This window comes from Zonotrichia albicollis, chromosome 8 (genome assembly GCF_047830755.1).
Source record: "Zonotrichia albicollis isolate bZonAlb1 chromosome 8, bZonAlb1.hap1, whole genome shotgun sequence".
Taxonomy (NCBI): domain Eukaryota; kingdom Metazoa; phylum Chordata; class Aves; order Passeriformes; family Passerellidae; genus Zonotrichia; species Zonotrichia albicollis.
Window position 1 is genome coordinate 21895950 of NC_133826.1, and position 15877 is coordinate 21911826.

The 15877-nt window shown below is 37.5% G+C and overlaps 1 long non-coding RNA gene across 3 annotated transcripts in view; it reads left to right on the plus strand.

The window, feature by feature from the left end:
* Nucleotides 1–668: 668 nt before the first annotated feature.
* LOC102069412 (uncharacterized) overlaps nucleotides 669–15877 on the plus strand; it is a 61057-nt gene continuing 45848 nt past the window's right edge. Inside the window, exon 1 of one of the 3 annotated variants that reach the window (XR_012581392.1) lies at nucleotides 669–1101. This is a non-coding gene — a long non-coding RNA (uncharacterized LOC102069412). The remainder of the gene's footprint in view (nucleotides 1102–15877) is intronic. The other 2 variants (XR_001332715.3, XR_001332716.3) reach the window with 2 other exon arrangements.

Below are 15877 nucleotides of genomic sequence, written 5' to 3' on the forward strand. Positions count from 1 at the left end.
ATGCATATGGGATTTGGGAAAGGTCTTTTTAATAAGGGTTAATTGGAGAACTATGTCACACATGACTGAGTACCGTTTCGAATTACTGCTCATGCTGGCATAACTAAATTAGACAAATGACAGAATACCAAAATAGGGGATAGTCAGACTTCTTCCCTCCTACTTAATCTTTATATCTTCATTAGTCTCAAATATCAGCAATTACAGTTTTTCTGGAATTTGTTGCTTCTTTCAAAATATTACTATTACCATATCATAACACTCCCCAGAGGTCCAATAGTTCTGTAAAATCTTTCTTCTGTTGTCAAATTATCAGTCTAGGCTTTCAAACTGCTGGATTCATTTATCTGGCTTACATGATGCAAAAGTTCAGGATAAATAATATTGATATAGCCCTTTCTGAGCTTAAAAAAAATCTGAAAAGGGGAAAAATAACCAGTTAGTAAACCAGATTAGTTATTCCCATGAAAATCAGTGTACTGTCTGTAACTCTGTGTTACTCTAAAGCCAGGTCCCTAACCCCGAACCCAAAAAAGTCACTTCAGTTTCTCTGTGCCGCCCAAGTTAACTGCAAGCATTTCCTGACGCTGAGAATGCAGGCAGAAAAAGGAAAAACGTCGACTTGAGAAAAGCACAGCTTCCAATCCCCACCCACCAGCTTCAGTCAAAGGGATGACTTCAGTCCCTTTCTTAACTAATCCTGTCACTGTAAAATCCTACAGTCATTCTTCCAGCATAAAGGGAAAACGGACTCACTAGGAGGACCTAGACTCTCTCAGCTCAAACTGTTAACCAATGGTGGAAATGCAAGAATGCTGAAGTTGTGCCTTCAGAGCCAATAGAGTGGATTTGTGTGTCCCACATGACTGTGTTTCCCCTGTCTTTCACATGGGCAGTATTTAGTTCAATTCAGAACTGCAGATAGTATAGCGTGCAGAGCAGCAATGGGATGTCTGAGCACAAGTAGCTGACTTCCAGGCGACTTCAGGAAGCTCATTTGTACATTTCTCCTGAATTATCTGGGATTCTGCACCCTTGACATTCTCCAACCCTCCTTGTCGCTGCAGAAGGAGACAGCGACCTGCACAGCACAACAAAACTGTGAGTACAGGCTCTATTTATTTTTATTTTCACCCAGAAAAGCAAATCTCTTAAAAATGTAAAAATGCTACGTGCCCTAAATCAGGGATTACTTTTCTTATAAGATGAACAAGTATGTAAAGTGTTATTCAAATTCAGAAATATTTCTTGCATGCTTCAATAAAAGAAAGAGGAAAAAAAAAAGCAAAAGCGAGTTATCCTCCAGGGCAGTGCCTGCATGCACGCTGCATGACACACTGCTTCCTGACATAGCCAGCGTGCTGCTTTGTTCATAAAGAAAAACAAAGACAAAAAGCCCTACACACGTATGTTGTTCACTTTTATTTGTACTCTGTGTCTAATCAGGCCTGATCTGTCCCCAAGGGGAAAACATAAAGGCAAACTTTAACTCCGCCAGCAAGGGCAGCCCAGACTTTGCAGACATCTGACAGTTATTATAATTAGCTATGAAAGACAGCGAAGACACTTTGGGGCAAATAGCTCTTACATTTGGAACAATGAAGTCGAGCAAGGTTCCCATCCCACCCCTTCCACGGGGGGGAGGGGGAGAGGCAAGGCAACGGGGGGAGTGTTAGGAAAGGGCTATGGCTGGACTGAAAACACACAACTAGTGTGCAATATCTGGACTCACTCAGCCTGAGGAGAGGCTTTTTGATAAGCAACTTTACCTCTAGATTGCAGTTTGCATTCACTCAGATTCCTGATGGGGTGGGAAAGGGTGTGGGTCTCTTTCGGTATAACGTCAGAAGGTCGGGGTGGAGTGGGAGCGGGGACGAAGGGGGCAGAAAGAAGAGAATATCCATAGCAGGAGACATTGAAATTGTTTCCCAAAGCTTTACTGGCCAGATCTCCTTAAGCCCAAGTTGCTTTCTGGGCAAGATTTATGAGAGTTCTCAAACAGAAGCAACAGACAAAGCAGCGTTTTTTTTCTTCTTCTTCCTCGGAAAAGAAATTCAGCCCAAATGAATAACCGTATAATAAACAGCACTGATTTGTATTTTTGCTCTTTTTCTTGCCCCCACATGCTTGTAAGACGTTTAAAAAGGTCTTTCCCCCCTGCCTGCACGATCCTTCCCACCCCCCCTTCCCTACTAAAAGTTAGATTCTGAAAACTACGATCAGAAGGGAAAAAGCAAAGACAATAGAAATCTGACTCGGTCCTGGCTGGGCTGGATCTCTAATAATGCATGAAGTGAAAACAGTTTCTAAGTGAAAGATGAGCAGACTTCTTTTTTTAAAAAAATAAAAAATTAAGTGCAATAAGGAGAAATTGTTGAAAGACTCCAGACGCTACTAATTATGGCTTAAATAAATCTTCCTGGACAGATGTTTGCTTGCTCCCACTGCAGGGAAAGGAACGTTAAAAGAAGCATTTTTTAAAAAAGGATTTGACGTGAATCTCCCACATATGAATTTTTTTCTTTTTTTTTTTTTTGGTAAATACACTGTTATATTCTTTGTCTGCCCTCCTGTTATCTCCCCCTCCCCCACCCGCCGCCCACTGTGAGCTGAGACACCTGAAGGCTAGACACAATGATCAACAGAGCACTGCGCTCGCCTGTCTGGATTCCAGCCAGATTTTTTTTTTTTTCCCTTCCACAATCAAGGAGCCTGCACGCAATGCACGGCAAGCCCCTTGCTCTGCTATGTGCAGATCAGACAGAAGTCTGAACCGTGCTGCAGAAAAGATTAAAGACAAACACAAGCCTTCCCTCCTTATGTCAGCCAGGCTCAGTTTCAACTTTGTTGTGATTTGCAAAAAAATAAAAACCAAAATAAGAAACTTTGTAAACATATATACACATTATTGTACAAAACATATGCACAGGCACACACACTTTCCAACACAGTGTAACTAGGGACATCCAGTGTTTCCCATTTTACTGTGATTTTTCCTCTGGGTTTACAGTCAATGCAGTATTTTACGTTAAGTTCATGCATCACTTACATAATTGCTGTGTAGCTCAAATATATGTAATGATTTTGTATGTGCATACGATATATTACATAAAGGCAAGTAGCTACTGTACAGATACCCGCTCCTGAATGCCCATCAAGCAGAAATCTTACAAAATACTTGTGTTTAAAGAGATTAGCAGGAGCTCTGAGACAGTTTTATGATAGTTTTAAATGAGGCAGTAGCAAAATGCTTTGTGAATAGGTTGCCTTCAAAGCGAAGAAGGGGAGCGTGGCAGGGGACTGAGCTGGCCCTGCAAGCCCTGGCCTTGCTGCTGCCACAGCCCAGGGAAACGCCGAGTGGCCCAGTGCCATCGTGCCACAAAGTTGGGCTTGGGAATGCAGCACTCCCCAAAATAGTTACTCTCCATTTGGTGTGGCTATGGGTGGGGTTAGCAGAGACATACAGGGGAAAGGCAGATTCAAAGCCTGTATTCTATTTAATTTTTAAATGTATGCTGTGCAGATCGACCTATTTTCTAAATTCTTTGGAATTTCATTGTCTTGTGATACTAATTATGGTGTGATAAACATGATGAATAATATTTGCTTTTAAACGTGAACTTTGTATGAAAAAGACCTAAAAGAAAATACATTTTAAAGCACACAACCACATGCACACATGTTCAGTGTTGTTAATTTACTCCCTGAAAATGCTTAAACTATATTTTAATCACTCTAACAGGTATCCTAACGGAAATATAAGAAATTTTTTAGCTTTTTTTCTCTAATATTGCTTAGAAACACTATGAGAAAAGGAACCCAGCATAAGTATCCCATAAATTTAATCTTAAAAAAACTTCCTTTCCAAATAGCAGCGGAGACATGCAAACAAAAGATTGCATGTAGTGGCAGCAATATCCACTGCAAAGTAAAAATTCCTGAATAGAGATGTCAGGAAAATTAAGTTAATTAATCAAGGGCTGTGGTCAAATTTTTATTCCTGCATTTTAGTTTTTTGTAAATAAGGGATTTAATGCTTTTCTAAAGGAACAGTTTACACTGCTTATATGAAATATACAAGCTAACTCTACACAATGGTCATGAGGAGTATGCATTTGTGAATTATATGTAGACATGTTCAGCAATATTAAGGTGATAATTTCCTTTCTACTTTTTTTGGCATGTTATGTTTTAAAACAAAATTTGTCACTTGTTTCAAAAAATGTGTTTTGAAATAATGCCTACAGCTAAATTATGAAGTGCTCACTTTCATTTTCTTAAGGTTATGACAAGGCAATCATATTTTTATCCTTTCCTAAAGGCTGAAATCCTATGCAAATCAATTTCTCTAAACTTCAGAAGTGATTTACACACTATCTTGTCTTAGAAGGGTGTTTCAACTGGCAATTTATGCAATGTTTGTCAGTGTAGAAGTAATGTCTAATCACATAAGAGATAAGCATTAAGCTGGAGAATATGAATACAGGGTCTTTGCCTCCATGTTTAGTTCAACACTGTCCCCTTCTCCCAGTAAGGTCTCTTGGGTTTTGAGAGTGCTGGGTACAAAAGCTCTGCCTAGAGTAGGGAGGAGATACCTGACCAGTGTTGCTTTAAAAATGGCATTATCCTCTCCTGCTGTTATCCACATACCTGCAATTTGGAGCTGTGTGTTTGTTATTCACATACTTGAAATTTGGAGCTGTGCGTTTCAGTTTTTTTGCAAAAAGAATTTATTTACCTTGCGTGAAAATTGCTGAGCTCTGTTTTTTACTGACTTTAAACTTTTTAATAGTTGATGCTGAAATAATGAAATCATGGAAGCTCCTGCATATTTATGACTCCATTCCTTAAAAATTTGATATGTATTACAGCTTGTCTATTAGCCTGTGGCCTACATTTGGTTGTGCAAATTCCACGGTGCTACTCACACAAACTTCAAGTTCTTTCCTTTTTTTCAAGTGATTTCCTTTTTTAAACTCTCCTCTCCCCTCTTCCCCCCATGCTTCCTGTTGCATTGGCTTGTTTGAGCCTTTCCTAGTTCTAGCAGAGGTGTGACTTTTAGTCCTAGGAATAAAGCACTGAGAATTACATCCAAAACTTTCAAAAGATTGGTGTTTCACTTATACCTCTACAGAGCTGAAGTAACTTGAGAACCTACCAGAAACATAGACAGTTTCAATAAGGTAACAGGGTCAAAGGAGCTCATGCATTACAGATAGGAAGAGAACTGCACATTGCATTTTTGTAGATAAAAAGCACAGACTGTTTTAATGTATATGTATTTCTGTTCGATATTTTAGCAAACTGTTGCAAAGCTCAAACTAGAGCAAAGTCAAAACTACTTTCAGCATGGTACAGTTAGACCAGATGGCCACGTGTTCTTTTCTTATTTAGATGAGACTTTTCCTTTCAATAACATCTTTCTTCCTGACCTGCTTAAAAATTCCAGCGAATGAAATCAGCACAGGATTTTCAATTCTAATTGACCATGTGCAGAGGAAAGGCCAGTAGAGAAATCAGTAGGACCATTGTAAGGCACACTGCATCAATCTCTCCTTTGTCCTGAATCTTTTCTAGTATGAGCTAAAATAATTAAGTATATTTCGTTTGTATTATTTGTACAGCAACAAATCTATTAACATTCAAGCAAAATTCATGCGTTCCTCTTTTAGAAATGCATGTAACAAGGAAGATGTATGTCTGATACCAGACAAGCAAGTACTAGACATCATTTAATGGCCAAATATTAAAACAAAACAAAACCCTATAAAACTGGAAACAGACCTCCCAAAACAAACTCAAGGAAAGAATGACCAAAAAGACTGAAAGGTGTGGGTGAATTAAAGCATGAACTGCTTTACCTTTCCTAATGAAGGAAGATTTAAAGGATATGGTACTTTAAGAATTTTTTGAAAAGCACATTTTAGAAGAGTCTGAAAAATGTATTTTTCCACTGTCCAAAATATTGACCCTTAAAACATCTGTAATCTTCAAATACTTCAAATTTACCTACATAGATTTTATGCAAACACGTCCCACCCACACTGCATTGGTTGTGATCAGCCTCAATTGAGCCTGTGTGATCTACATGTGAGGTACAGACTGTAAAAATTGTGCGCATCACACACAAACATTACCTACAGAAATACACACCCAGAGGACATCATTGCAGCCTTACCTACTATTTTATTTGCATTTAGTGAGATGTGTGTGAAGCAATATAACAATATTTGAGATTTAACAAGTAGAGTATGCAAAGGATGCACAAAGTCCTACCTATGTGTTTACGTGGCCCATGGATAAGGTAAGTGGGTAAAAGGAATCCTTCAGAAGAAAAGGGGGTGGGGAAAAAGACTAATTGAGAGCAATATGAAGCAACTTTGGTTGGTTAAACAAAGTAGCAACAGACTTATGGCTGTACTATTTTGTACAAATTCATTCTACTCACAGTTTAGTTTAACATTATGCTTGAAAGGCTGGTAGTTTCATATTGTCACTATAAGCTTGAATCAATAAACAACACCTGTAGAATATAAGTTCTGAAAAAGAGTTATGAAAATGGCTTTGTTAAAACCCATATAATTTTTAAACTTAAGGTGAAAAGCAATCCAGGAGAAAATTCAGTGGGCAGCATGGCCTTTGCTATTTGCCAAGCATGCAGTCCAAATAACATTTGCATGAAGAAACATGCCTGAGAACATAAAACAAAGCACAGACCTTGGGTCTGGCCAGGCAGACATGGTAAAAGGTCTGATTTCAGCTCTCCAGCAAGATGTTTCATAGCCCTGGGCAAGTCATTTAACTGCCTGGCTTCTCATCTCTGTCACATTATCAGAATTTAAGTTTTGAATGTGTGATTATAATTATGAGGTCAGCAATGAGATACCACAGAAAAGGATTCAGGAGAGACCTCAGATGCTTGAAAACAACAAAAAATACTAGACTGAAAAATGATCTTTTGTTTTTGTAATTAAGTGAGATCGTTTTTGGTGTGGTATTTCTATAACAACAATGATACAAAAAGACAAGATACAAAGTCTCTTTCTCAAGAGATCAACGTCATTCAGTACATGCTTAATTTTGTAAAAGTTCTTCATGTGCTTGGACTTTCATTTCTTATTTTTTACTAACTTGCAACAAAATATCAGAATATAGGATAAATGGAAGATACTGCTCCATCTGTAGAGATGCTCCAGATTCAACACTCATGCAAGGCCTACCACTAAAAAGCTCCAGTAATGGCTTATTTACCAGACTGCCCCAAGGTACCAGTGAGACAGAGCAGGTGAAACGCTGCGCTGCATGACCAGAGTTCAATCCTGGGCCCTAGACACGTCCTGCCCCTGGTGTTCTGCATCAAGGAGCTGACCCTGAAATGGCGTCGAGCGTTTTCTTACTTACAAAACCTGAAGGCCGCCTAGAGAACCGCCTCGAAGCTCAGCATGTGCTCAAAGCATCATGCTGAAACAGGCCTTACATTTCTGCAGAGCACACTGCCCTGAAAAGTAAACACCTCTGCTGGGTTCTGCCACTGTTAAACTGCGCTGCCACGTTCACCTTTCTGTTTCTATTGATGGTGCTTTGAGTCCCACCACTGAACAGACCAAGTTAGAAACCCTTCAGCAGCAGCGCTAAAAATCACTGCGCAGGAACAGGAATCAGAGCCTGCACTGGCCAAGAGATTGACAGGAAACCCTTTGAGGCCACCATTTTGTGACTGAGTAATGACCACGTCACACACATGGAACTGGGAACTTTGCTTTCTCTCCCCGGGGAAATATGAGGGATCTCTGTGCAAAACAGAAAAACATGAAACATTTTCTTATTAATGTTGTTACTAATCAATATTCATATACAGTACGAAAGGAACATTCAGACTTTCGGCTATCTTGTATCAGTGCTGCTCACCAGATGCAAAACTTAATGAAAAAGACAATGTGACAGAGCTGCTGAACATCTCAGCAGGTTTACAGAAAGGGTAGGGAAGTGAAAAGAGGGTGAGAGGAAAATATCCTGCATGGAAATACAGCCTCGTGCAGTGCTCAGAACAAGGAGAGGAAGTGAGCAAAACGTGCACGGTTACATGCAACACTCATGGGCTGTATTTCACCAGCCTATTTTTACTGTTGAGGCTCCAGACTATATTAGGAGTCTATCCAGTTTGTTAAGCCATGGGATGTGGATAATGGGATCAGATAAAATGATTAAAATCAGTTTGGTCTCATGCTTTCATCTGCTAAGTGTAATAGATGCAAAACTGAAAGACTTAATTGTACAATAAAAGCACAAACACCTCTTTGTTTTACCTCTGCATTTTTCCAGTTTAGAGAAATGGATGAGGTTTTCTCTGTTTGTTTGATTGAAAAAAACAACAATGGCAAACAAGATGATTCTTCTCTTGCAGCATCCCAGCTGAAACTAGTTTCATCTATCCAAACAAATAAGCTCAGAAGTAGTTGCAGAAAAAAATTTTACACCACATCCCATGAGATATTTTACATAGAGTGTCTGGTTAATAAGCTTCAGAAACAAAGACTGCTTTTAAGGAGTTTACAGAGTTTAAATTTTTTTTAGAAGTAAAAATCTGATAATTTCCCAGAATATCTTATCCATACACTGAATTTGTACTACTATTTTCAAGCATTATTTTTTTCAGCTTATTTGAAACCATTTTTCTAACAGAAAAATTCGCAAAGAAAAGGATTTAAAAAGATAAGTCTAGCAAATTACAACAGTGAAGAAAAGCAGTTCCCAAGGTTGATTAAAGGACTTGGAAAGGGTTAAAAATTCAGATCTTTATGTAAGAATTATAAATGAAAGGAGAGTTAAAAAGGGGGAGAAGCGGGGGAAGAGCTAAGCTGCTGGTGACTTGAGTGTATTTATGGATTACTATGTCCTGAAAAGAAGAAAACCAGAGTTGTAAGATGACACTGCAGGGGTTGTCTGGACTTTTCACCGAGTGTAAAGTCTGTTTAGTCAGTGTCTTAATGCCTAATGCTGACCTTTGCCCTCTTCACTCCTCCCTGCTCCAGGTGCAACATTTTTGCAAGTGCTTTAACATTATTGGAAGTTTTTGCAGGTTTCACACACTGAAAAGTGCACGGAGCACTTTACACATCCATTACGCCTACCCAATATCAAGAGTTAGTAAATTTTTTTATCCTAAGTACACACGATGATTTGTTTTATACATTTCCCCTTATTAGTATTACTGTATTAAATTAATAAAAACAAAAGCTTCTTTGTAAGGGTATTTGATTTACATAATTCCATACAAAAAGATAAAAAATTAAATATAAACTCATCTCACGCTCACCAGCACTGTGAATTATACCAGGAGTGTGCAACATATGCAGGCAATGCTATTGATCTCTCTTAAATTAATTCTCTTTGCTATGGAAATGGAAGACAAAAACAAAACCCATTGCTTCAAAATAGTCAAGGCAATACAGCTGACTTTCCTCAGGAAAAAAAATTGATTTCTTGTAGAGTTATTAATTAGATCCAGAGTGATATAAATTTTAAAGAAAAACAACAGTTTTAGAAAGTAATGATAAAAAGAGCTAAACTACATAAGGTCCGTACAATTTCAATTTTGATTTAAAAAATAAAGACTGCTACAAATCTATAAATTCTACAGTTTTCAGTAATGAGGGTAATATAAAAATACACACATAATTATTTCTCTATGCTTTATGTTTAGTAGATAGATGCGAAGATTTTTGAGGTCTACAATTTAACTTTTCTGAGGAGAAAGTATAATCTGGGTACCATCATCTTCTAGAGATGTTGTGTTGTTTACCAGGTACTAAATACCAGGTACTAAATGTGTGACACCAGGTACTAAAATTCACCCTTCTCCAGTGGCATAAAGTTTACTGCAAATCCAAGACTGTCCAGTCATGGTTCCTGCACTTTGTGATCCACACTAGCTAACTGTGCCCCCCAAAATTAAAAGTTCGTTTAGAAATTTAAAACTTTTAAATAGCTGACTGACTTCCACACATTCCTTCCTCATTGAGCCATGCTGAGAAATGTTCATTACACTGAGGGACAAGAAAGGAGGAAAAGGACTGGTTAAAAAGAGGTGAATAGCAGCAGGTAGGCTTTATGGAAAACCCTATTGGTCTAGCCAGAATAACCCAGGATAAGACATCATCTATGCACAGCATTACTTCAAGGTGAGACTCACAGAAAAAAGAGCTCAGGTAAGGGTTTATATTTAGGGAATTGCTATGACAGAGATGTGTTTGCATCTGGACTAAAACATTTATTTTACTGGATTACCTTTCAGATCCACTGAGCAGCTGTACTGGTTACAGGACACTGTGCCTCTCTAAAAAAATATTTTGGTGTTTTCCTATGACATCGCTAAATAAAAATTAACTTAGGTCATCTTTATTACCTAGATCGTTTTACAGGGTCTGATTTTGGGGGAAATTTTTCTTTAAAACAAAATTTGGATCTTAATAGGTAGTTTATTCCAGGAGTAGGCACAGGTGAAGGGGTCAAAATATTCTGGAAGTGTATCCTGAAACTGTGTTCTTATGTTTTTCAATTTAATTTGTAACACTGCAACTACAAGAGAATAATGGTGGGGGGGAAAAAAAAGGTTGTTTATTGAATGACAGATTATTTCTAGAGCTGGGCAGCTTTATCTCAGCACAAAGAATGCTCCTGTTCACAATGCAGCTGCTGGCAACTCATCAGCACTCCTTGTTTAAGAGTAGGGTACAATCAGAAGTCAAAACTTTAGAAACCTGAAAAGTTACTGCATCAAGCCATGCAACTGGATTTGATTTCTAGCCAGACTGTATCCCTTTGCTCCCAACACTGTTTACAAGACATATTTAGTGCAGGTGGTACTCTCCTTAATTTCACTGAAGGTCAAGTGTACTTGTCATAATTGTATTTTTTGCACAGCTGAGAATTCAACTACTTCTGCAGACTGAAAACAGACATTGTTTCTGTAAAGAAAACACAGAGCACTGAAGAGTTGGAATTGAAATAAACAGAATGAAGTAAATTCTCACAGTTTTCACCTACTATCTTGTCAAGATCATCACTTTTGAATCAGTGCAAGCAGCCATTTGGGTCCTTCACTCCCAGAACATCAGGATCTTCTGTCTAGAAAAGTGGTTTCATTTATCTTGCTTTAGAGGGCTATTTTCAATTTTTTTTTCAGGACTACAACCTATGATGAAGGTTTTGCAATATTTGCAAATAACTGACATTACAATGGCTTACAAGTATAAAAGTGAATAAAAAACTGAAATTAATCAAGATTCTAATTTAAGTAAATAAAAACTACATTACCAAAAATATACATTCATTTTCTGCTATTTTGGAACATCACAATCATGGCTTTCAGAAGAGACTCAGTCTTATTGTCTGTAAGTTCTAAACTGATTTGTTACAATGGTCAGATAGAAAACTAAATCTGCTGAAAAAAATTGCATGGCAGAAATAAGATACTATTCTTATGCTTCAGTTCATTTGCTCTTATAAATTATCAGTCTCTCCTACATGCAATACGTGCACCTAAAATACAAAACATTGTCCACTGAATCTTCTTTTTCCTGTGAATACGGTTCCCTCATTCTTTAACTTACAATCATTCCTAGTGCCTTCACTACACATTTTACCTGAAGAAAGGAAATTAAAGCAAAACATCTCTGAATTGTGCTTCATTATAATTTTTTTCATGTCAGTTGAAAAAAGCCATAACAAAAAACCGTCAAACAGCCAGGTGTCTCCTTCTGTAATTCTTATGTAATAGTTCAGTCTTGCATAATACTTTAAAAATCCTCCCATTTTCTTCAAGTAACTGATTTCCTAATATATAAGAGACAAGGAAGAGAATCATCCTTCTTTCCAGATTCTCTTCATGTCAGGACCAGGGTTCAGGTTTGCTTCAAAGCACCAGTTCACAAAATTCTAAAACTAGAGACAGATTCCTCTTGTGAAATCCATTTGCTGATTAGCAGCTTCTTACCCATCTCTTCTACCCCCATCCAATCTGTGTCTCTAAACAACTCTGCCCTGAATTGCTGTACTCCTCTGCAAACAGCAAAATGTAAAGATGTAAAAATTGAAACTAGTTACATAAATACACAATGTTACTCTACATATGAGAGTTTTAAAAATTTTACTTGAAAGCATAGATGCAAGTAAAATAGTGCCTTTTAATGGAGCAGTTTGAAGATGCAGAAATACTTTCATTAAACTGACACAGGAAAGATCATGATTTCAAATCTAGGTTTTCATTAATGTGGAAACCTCAAAAAACTGGGTTGCAATCTGGTTAGTTTTTGTTATTTTCTCAAAACACAAAATAGTACAGTAAAGCAAGCAGCAGAATCTCATGAAATTTTGCTAAGTCAACTTATAGGACACTGGTATTTCAATCTGTGGGATTCATCTGACATTTTGTTTCTAAGTCCCAGCTTCCTCTTTCCTCACCTCACTGGCAAACTTATATTTCAGTTGTACTGTAATTATCATCAAGTTTTACTGCTTTATTTTATAGTCAAATCTACAAAACACATGGATTATTTTAGTTGTTTTTGGGGTCTTCTCTAAAGAGGAGAAAATATCCCTTTAACCACTATCCCATGCCAGTTTTGTAATTATATTCAAGGAATAAATTTTACACAACTTCATTTAGTGAATCATTAATCAGGACTATTCTTTCCATATCCATATTCTAGCTGAATTTTTCAGGCTCAGTATTAAATTTGGGGTAACTTAAGGTCTTTTCCATGAAAAAAAAACCTAAAATCTATCGTCCTGCTAATGAAGGAAGTGAAACCCAAGTTACTTAAAAAGCTGGTGAAGTTCCTGTCCTTTCCGAGGAGGAATCAAGACGGTTTTTGCTGAGATACTGGTTTAAATTTATACCACAGGAAAAAATCCTGAACTTTAAGAAATAGTTCAAAGGGAACAGGGACCAGCACTGAACATGCATCAAGTTCATGAATCCACTTTTTAGATGCACAACTGCATTTCTCTGAGGAGATGGCAACACACTTGTACCTTTGTAGCAGCCAGCAGAGCAATCTCCTCTAGCCTCATCCCAGCAGGCTCCATCGTGTTCCCAACACACTCTGGGGAAAGCACAATGATGCCTTGCCTGCTCAGGTTGTGACAACATCAAGGCCATTGAAAGGACCAGTGGAACTTGGCTGAATTCCCAACTTTTTATTGTATTAAGAAATGGTCTCTCCTCTCTCCTCCTGCAATGCTTCTCTGATGAGTAACTCACCATGTAGTGCCTATATCCTGTCCTTTTCTTTCCTTCATTGGGATTTACACAGAACAGACAGCAATGATTTCCTGCTGGATGCCCTCAGGATTCACTGCATGTTTTGGATGTTGCAAAGGAAGAGGAGACAGTCAAGAAAATTTGAGACTTTTATGGGAGAGGGGTTTGTGGCCTTTGGCTACAAGATCTTAATGAGCTTCCTGCTCCTTTTTTTCCTTAGCTCTCTACAACAGGAGGCGGCAAGCATAACGAAGACTAGAATTGTGCACCCCTCCTTGCCAAAGATTTGTCATCCAGTAGCTTTAAATTTAGAAACTTAAATTGGCTGTCATTTCTTTTACTGCACAAATGTAAAATAAGTGATGTTAAGATAGCATTAAGGAGAAACGTGGGGGAGACTGCTTCTCAATTGTTCTGTTTGAAAACTTGTACTTTATTTCATGACAAGCAGCAAGATTCACTGGAAAAGGCATTCTGCACTGAAAGACACTGGGCATGCTTCATTATATGAGAATATTTCCAAATGAAGACCTTCTGTATTGTTTTCCATTTCCTTAGAGAAGGCCTCAGACTGTACCACCTGTCTAAACATATTTACAGTCTCGCCTGCAAGCTCATTGTAGTGGAATTTTTCTAAGGGTCAAAAGTAGCACAACTGAAGAGGTTTTGCTTTGGTTTGTTTTTTAAGACACAAGGAGATATCCATGAATTTTCTGCAAATCTAGCTGCAGATATAGCTGGCTGATAAATAGAAATATTTGTTAATCTAATCTAGAGACACAAACTGCCTTGAGTGGCTGCTAACCATTTTATGAACTTTTTTAAAATTTAGTACTACATTCTGCAGTTTGCTTTTGACTTACCAACTTTTCTCTGCTGCTCACTTTTTCAAATTTTTTTTGTTTGTAAGACGTTAGCTGAGCCACAAAAGCAAACCCTGTATCTCCCAGCTTAATTGCCAAGTTATTTTACTATTATTTCCTCATTTAAGGGGGAAATCGGGCTAGAGGTGAATAAACATTATGGATCAGGTGATGCATCCTTATCTGAAGACAGAAGCAAAGATGAGAGCTCAAACTTGCCTAAGAAAAGATAAGCAATTACTGTATCACAAATATAACATATTTATAACTTGAATAAATGGCTCAAAATTTGACAGTTGCAATCTTTTCTGAAATTTCTATTTGGAGGATCCCTCCCCCATTATCCTGGAAAGACATCTGGCTACCACTGAATGGAGTTTAATGTTTGAACATCCCATCTGGTTTCATCATGTTAACACATGATTCCAAGTCATTCAAGAAGTATGAACAATGGATATTGTATTCCATATAGTGCCATGTGGATTTAATCTTTAAAAGATGGTGGCACTGTAGAACTCAATCTTTTAGTTAAAAGTCAAAACATTTCATGTATGCAAAAGTCATTTCCCACAGCCTCAGAAGCCTCACATTTTATCCTGCTCTAAGAAAGACAAGGAGACAATGTCCCTCTCATATAGCACCATTCCTATTGTTACCTACCAGAATACCTAGCTTTTCCTAAACATGACAGTTAAAAGCAGCATTAAAACAGATTTTTTATGAGAATACTCATTATTTTCGTACACAAATTACTTCCAGATTGATTAAAAACAAAAGCAGAAGTTTGCTGAGGCAAATGGGAGCTGGGCACTTTTGCCTTCCAGAGCTGGTAACTCTACCTTTCACTGACAATAGCAAAATTCAAAAAAGTCTCCAAAACAAAGTGCCTTAAGTGTAAGTGCTTTCCTCAACAGACCAGCACTACTATATCTCAGTGATGCTGAAAGAACATCTCATTTCTCTATAGACTCTCAAATTAAATCCAATTTTCAGTTAATAATGTTTCTGATTCAAATAGTTTTCTCACGTTATTTTTTCATAAGGATAATTGACTCAGTGTCCTGTAACACTGATCTTGATACAATTTTTTGTATTTCTTAAAGGATGCCTAGTAGGAACAAATGTTCAATAAGTGGCCTATTATAAAAACTTAATAAAAACTTATTTCAGACTAAAAGAGAATTATATAAAAAAGTGTAAGCAGGTATTTAAATATTTTCTAGCTGTTCTTTAAACCACCTAATGAAATGATATTGCTTCATTAGAGCACTTGGGAAAGTGACTGGTTTTACCTGCAAGGGTGGGAAGATGAGGAAAATAGAGATATTTTGGAGGAAAACACCTTTTTAGTGGAACGAATAACGGCAGACATGCTTTATATCTCTGGAGCTGGATCATGAAAAGTTTATCCTCAAAACTGTGAGGCCAGAATCAGAGTTGTGTAACAAGTCATTGTAGACATGCTGATTAGGGAAGACAATTCTGCAAAGATTGATAAAGGCAATTACACCATCCAACTTTTTCCAAACTCTATTGATATGTATGTCTTATTTAATATCACCATCTAACTAGCCAGCTCAAAAGTTAGATTAGATGTGTGGATCTAGTCTCAAAGTTGAAGTTAGATGTGTGGATCACAAGACATCAGGATTTTCACAGAAACACCTAAATCAAAAGTTTTTAAGAGGGTGCTGTTGGTGCTTTAATGATCACTTAGTCTGTCTGGAAAATTTCTCTACCTGTTTTACCT